This window comes from Dreissena polymorpha, chromosome 1 (genome assembly GCF_020536995.1).
Source record: "Dreissena polymorpha isolate Duluth1 chromosome 1, UMN_Dpol_1.0, whole genome shotgun sequence".
Taxonomy (NCBI): Eukaryota; Metazoa; Mollusca; class Bivalvia; order Myida; family Dreissenidae; genus Dreissena; species Dreissena polymorpha.
Genome location: NC_068355.1, coordinates 185,954,032 through 185,960,620, shown reverse-complemented (window position 1 = coordinate 185,960,620; position 6,589 = coordinate 185,954,032). Strand labels below are relative to the sequence as shown.

The 6,589-nt window shown below is 33.6% G+C and overlaps 1 long non-coding RNA gene across 1 annotated transcript; it reads right to left on the bottom strand.

Moving 5' to 3' along the window:
- Positions 1-449: 449 nt before the first annotated feature.
- Positions 450-3,485, bottom strand: LOC127864265 (uncharacterized). Its single transcript, XR_008041659.1, has 3 exons — positions 3,383-3,485; positions 3,047-3,154; positions 450-1,070 (listed from the first exon to the last, which is right to left on the bottom strand). It is a non-coding gene; the product is annotated as an uncharacterized LOC127864265 (long non-coding RNA).
- Positions 3,486-6,589: the final 3,104 nt, after the last annotated feature.

Genomic DNA, 6,589 nt, shown 5'->3' with positions numbered 1-6,589 from the left:
TCGTCTGTCTACAAAATAGCGACTGGACGCTTGGTCATATAAAGAAATTAGCAAATGAAAAAAAACACCTGACAATACCCATAAATAAATATTTCTTAGCTGACCACTATTTATCTTCCTACGGCATATTTACCATATCTGAAGTGAAGCATGGTAATTAAATTATTAGTTTTATGATGCTTATAGTCTATTACACCTTTCTGCCGATTGCCGAATTAAATTGAAAGGTGATAATTAATTAATTTGTTTTTTACTCCCAAACTAGCCTTAATGACAGCAGCATATTTTAATTAAAGAGATCATGAAAAACACTAGGTGTTTAATTGTATTTTAAGTTTAATTAAAGTATCGAGTTTGTAAAACTTCGGAAAAGTAAATCATCTAGACAACTATATAACGGAAGTAACCATTTTGTCTTCTTATTACTCAAGTACGAAAATGTTTGGGCAGACTGCAACCAGATTATGTGCAGAATAAAATACACAAAATCTGTGTAGAATATGTGCAGAAAATATTTGGTGTCCATTTTAAATGAGTTGAACCAGATTTCTATTTATAGATTTTTTCAATATAAACAAAGAACGAATTCTGTACAGATTTTACGAATTATTTAAATTAAGCAGAATTTGTTCGAGGCAGAAAAAAATCTGGCAGAATTAAATCTGGGGAGAACCAAAATGTGAGAATAGAATTCTGTGCAGAATAAAATCTGTTTAATATTAAATTCTGTACAGAAAATTTTCTGTACAAAAAATGTATGCTGGAAGAAAAAGCAAAATAAACAGACCATCAATAAATAACATTTTTTTTATGAGATTATAAAATGTAAACAATAAAATGTACACAATGAAATATACTGACAGTACCAATATTTTTGTTGTTGTTGAATTGATCACATTATGACAGGGTAAAAATTAAACAATCTAACACCCCCTATTTTTAGTCTCAATTTAAACAAGATGATTTCATTTATTTCCTGGAGTAGTCTATTTGGAGTGTCACTGCCTTGTTGAAGGAGGTGTCATCTGGCACTGTTTTGCTGTGGTCTTTGCACCACATCCAGACATAACCTATCGGAAAAAAATAAATGTTTACACATTTACATATTTATATCATTCCTCAACAAGGGCACCGCATAACAGGTGCCAACGCTCGGCTGCGGGTGCAGTTTTGAATAAATAAAAGCTTGTCAGATATATATATTTTTTTTTTAGAGGCCACAGTGACCTTGACATTTGACCTAGTGACCCAAAAATAATTGTGCGTGTAAAACTCATCAAGGTGCATCTACATATGAAGTTTCAAAGTTGTAGGTGGAAGCACTTTGATTTTAGAGCAAAATGTCAAGGTTTAAGCACGTCAGAAAGGCTGACGCCGGACGGCGAGCTGGCTATGACAATACCTCAGGTTTTCTCCGAAAACAGCCGAGCTTAAAAACTGATACATGGTGAAACCAATTTATTCTAACTACTCAGTTTCAAACAGTAATGCCATACCTGTATTAAAGACATCATACATCAAGTGCCAGCCCAACAAAATTCACTTATAGCACAAACATCCAATTGAATTTCAAACCATTGTTTGATTCTAGTATTAATTAGACCCAATCCCAATATTATTGGTATTTAGTAAATGTTACTTTGACCTTGATCCGACTTAAACTGCAAACAACTAAATTTTCTACGTGTGCATTATTGTTTGATTTTGTTGGATTATTGGCTGTTGTCAACAGCATATCAACAATATGCCTGTCATATCATTAAGTTAACCAACTCAAAGTATCCTGGAATAGCTGGTTTACCAGGACCAAGTGCTTATACCAAACAGTGAAGCTAATGTCAGTAAGTTGAGTAACAGACAACTGCACTACTTCATTCAGAGGAAGGGTGAGAATGGCTGTAAAAAGGATAAAGCTAACACACAGTTTGTGTCCAATACCTCCATCCAAGCTAACCCTTTGCATGCTCCCCCAAAATTTATTTTGGGGGGAGCATATATATAGTCGCCAATCTTACCGTCCGTGTGTCCGTCCGTGCACAATTTTTGTCCGGGCTATTTCTCAGCAACTAATGACCGGAATTCAATGAAACTTTATGAGAAGCTTCACTACCAAGAGCAGATGTGTATATTATCAGCAGGTTCTGGTCGGATGATTTTTCACAGAGTTATGGCCCTTTGAAATTTTCCATTAACTGTACATATAGTACAATTCTTGTCCAGGCTATTTCTCAGCAACTAATGACCGGAATTCAATGAAACTTTATGGGAAGCTTCATTACCAAGAGATGTGCATATTATCAGCGGGTTCTGGTCGGATGATTTTTCACAGAGTTATGGCCCTTTGAAATTTTCCATTAACCGTACATATAGTGCAATTCTTGTCCAGACTATTTCTCAGCAACTAATGACCGGAATTCAATGAAACTTTATGGGAAGCTTTACTACCAAGAGGAGATGTGCATATTATCAGCGGGTTCTGGCCGGATGATTTTTCACAGAGTTATGGCCCTTTGAAATTTTCCATTAACTGTACATATATTGCAATTCTTGTCCGGGCTATTTCTCAGCAACTAATGACGGAATTCAATGAAGCTTTATGGGAAGCTTCACTACCAAGAGGAGATGTGCATATTATCAGCGGGTTCTGGCTGGATGATTTTTCACAGAGTTAAGGCCTTTTGAAATTTTGTATAAAAAAAAAAAATTCCCCCCAACTACTGTGCCCTCAAGACGTTTCCTTTTATCTGAATATATAGTGCAATATTGTGACAAAAAAAAACTTTGGGGAGCATCACCCGTCTCTGACGGTTTCTTGTTTATTTTTAGTGACACATTTGGGCTCTGTATGCAATCCCTATCTTGGCCTCAATGCAAGGTCATCAATTGAGTCTAGGCAAACTTAAGTTATTGACCAGATACGCCCTACCAGCATTTAATAATCTCATTTTTTATCTTCTTTGAAAACCTGGTCATAAATTTAAATAAAATTCCTACCACTGTTTCATTATGTTAAATACCTAGCAAAAAAAAACAAGACAAAATGTACCTTTGCAGGCAGAAATGATGACGGCATCAAGCACAGGCTTTATGTCATGCTTGTTCCCCGCCAGAACCTGACCTCTTGACCGTTCTTGTGTCTCCCTCGGATTTATGGCTGTTTAAAAATAAATGAAAGCACTTCAATCCACTTAACTAAAAAATATATTTTAAGACAGAAGTTGATCTAAATCAAAATCTGTGAACATTGCTAATCAAACGTTAAATTGAAGCATTTGTCGAAGTTATGTATGCTTTATGATGATACAATCAATGTTTATTTCTCGAAAAGACTAATAAAAAAAGACTTTTATGAAAAAAACTTTTACTTTAATACCTTACATACCCGGAACTAAGTTTCACCATCAGGTAAAAGGCAGCACTGCAAAACTTGCGCAATCCAAATCTTTTTATTGTGGTTGGATAATGTTCCATCAGTTGAACCATCTGGAAAATTATAATCAGTTATCTTTATTAACTTGCCTGCTAATGCAAATAAAATGAGGGTCAGAGGAAAATATTGAGCTTACCAGTACCTAAGACCCAAAGTAACTCAATTGATTTGTGCAGTTTGTCACTTGTGTTCAGAAGATTTCATTATAGCAATACAAGGAAGAATAACCTTGGTGTCTATGTTTTTGTATGTATGGGAACCATTTCCTAACTTAGCGTATTACCATTAAAACAAATGTTGTTGTTTTTTTAAGATGAGCAAAAGTGCTATTATTTGAAAAAAATGTTCAAAACAAGTTTCATAAAGATTTGACATTAAATATTTCCACAACAGTGTTTACATGGTAAATGTTTGAGGCACAATGGATAAAAGGCAATCACAAAAGCTTACAATAAGAACAACCTTGTGCTCAGGTGATCTAAAAGCCTCCTTAAAAGATCTTATATATACATACATAGACTGACATCATATAGCTCACCATGAGCATTTAGTGCTAAGGTGAACTAAAAAACAAAAGTTCTGCTCAATAACTTGAGTTTGGATGGCGATACTGCATATATCATTTGTATGCAGATTCATTGCTTACATACAGACCTAGCATAGGAGTTCATTCGGGGACCAGTCGTTTCAAGGTCAAGGTCATTGTTACAAAACTAGGAAACTATGATTTATGCATTATAAGTTGAATATGCACAAACAAAGTTTCAATTTTAAACAAATTTACAAACAAAGCCAAATACTGTCAACAGATTAAATACATATTTTGATGAAAGAAAAAGCAAATTTTAACATACCTCTGGTAATAATAATACTTTCCTCATAGTCTTCTGCGCCCCATTTCATGGAACATTTTGATTTTCACTTGAAAACTTCGAATGTCAAGTCTCTTTGAGATTTTGTCGCACACTTACAAGTGTACTATCCTTTTCAAAGTAGACTAAACCACCTTTTTAAAGTAGACTAAACCAAACATCTTTAAAACCATATATATACAACACTTTAATAATGTTATGTCTTAATTTCTTAATTGTTCCTATTTATAATGGTATTTTTATTTTGTCACAAAATTTGTTATGTTAAAGCACTGGCATTCCAATGAATATTTTCATAAAACGAGAGCCAAGTAAAGTAAATGTGCTGAAATAGGAGTAAATTTATCACACCTGACGCTGGTGTTTGGGTAAACTTGGGTAATTGGATCTCTCTCTATCTTGGATATCATTGAAAATGTCACTGCTGACAAACAGCAGACAAAATGTCCTAGCAATTTTCAGTATTTTGGGACAATTTATCCAGCAATAAGCAAAGAATAAAAACTTTGTAAAAAAATTAAACCTTATTTCACTCCATTGTAGATTTTTCTTGAAGCCTGTTGGATTAAATTGTAACTTTCTATGTTCCTTATGGTATGAACAAAAGGTACTGCTGTTTGTTTTTTTTGCTAATAATATGCTGTATTTTTTGGTCATTTTAACTATTGTATGAATTGAACATAACTGTTAGTTTTCGGTGAATAGAGAAATGTTTCCTGCAATAAACAATAAGAAACTGAAATCAGAAGTCTGTTTCTTAAATTTTACAAGTCCCATTTTGAAATGTTGAATCTAAATTTTTTCTAAGTCCAACATTCTGCCTCATTTTTCTACCAAGTACAGAAATTCTGCCTGGCTAAAATGCAAAGTGCTAAAAATCTGTCTTGTAAAAATTATAAGTGTTAAAATTCTGTCTTGTGTAATAATCTTTACAGATAAAATTCTGCTTCATTGTAATTCTGCTTAGAAAATCTGTACAGATTGCAAGGTATATTATGTGTCTGTGTCCTCTTTGTACAGAAAAAATGAATTCTGTCTTGATTCTGGGCAGATTTTGTACAGACTCTATACAGAATTTGCATAGAATTTTCGTACAGGCATGTACTGTGTTATGTGTTATTTGAATGTTTAAATAAAAAAAATATGGATGATATAACATGATGCATTCTAATATTTGCATTCAAATTGTGACTATAGACAGAGCTCCAGATAAGGGCCGTACAGCCGTAAATACGTCGAAAGTCTACAAGAAGTACTAGGTAGAACAAGAAATGTACTTCAACGTACAATTTTCACCGACCCTTGAGTGTTAGCCAATCAGAAGACACCTTACGTCTGTTGCTTTTAGAGATATTTGACATTGAACATTATTATTATTATTATTATTTATACTGAGTTATGCGACTATCGACCGCTTACTCATAGATATTGTGCGTATTTATTAAACATAATTATTATTATAATTAATACCAAATTATGCGACTATCGACTGCTAACTCATAGATATTGTGCGTATTTATTGACCTGGCGTGGCGGAATTAACCTCTGACTTATGCAAGTTATGGTTATCACAAAATACGACCAACGGGGAGGTTATAATACATTATTTATCCCGTTAATGCTTTGTAACTGTTTGGTTACCGTTGGGAATTTCCTACACAGTAATGCGCTGGACGGTCGTGATACTCCGCCCCGCATGATCAATAAATACTCACAATATGCTGAATAATTTTAATTTTAAAAAGGTAACAATTGAATCTTCTTCAAATTTGTATATAATCTATTTCAATGCATTAAATACTTAAAACTTCTATTTGTTGTTTTTTTGCCATTCTGATATTTTTATTCATTTTTTCCTCAATTAAAAAAGAGATTTTAAACATTTATTATGAATAAATCGGAAGGAAAAGCGGCTCAAGAGACTAGTGTTTTGATTGGCTGTTCAGAAAATGTGTACGTAGAAGTACAAACATGTATGTCGAAGTACAAATTGTACTTTGACGTACAAATATATACTTTGAAGTGTATTTTATATTTATGTCGACGTACAATTATTGTACTTTGCCGTACATTTCTCTTTTTAACTTGTAGGTCTTCTTGACTCAACCCAAATGGTACGCCATAGTATGTCTTTAGGGTTATCTAAAGAATGCTCCCACTAAAGGGTTCAATACAGAAACCTCCCAGTGACTAAGTCAGTTAGCAGACACCCCATCCACTAAACCACAGACACCGAACCAGCTATAAATTCTGTGGCTAGAAAAAAAAATAAAAATAAGATGCTAGA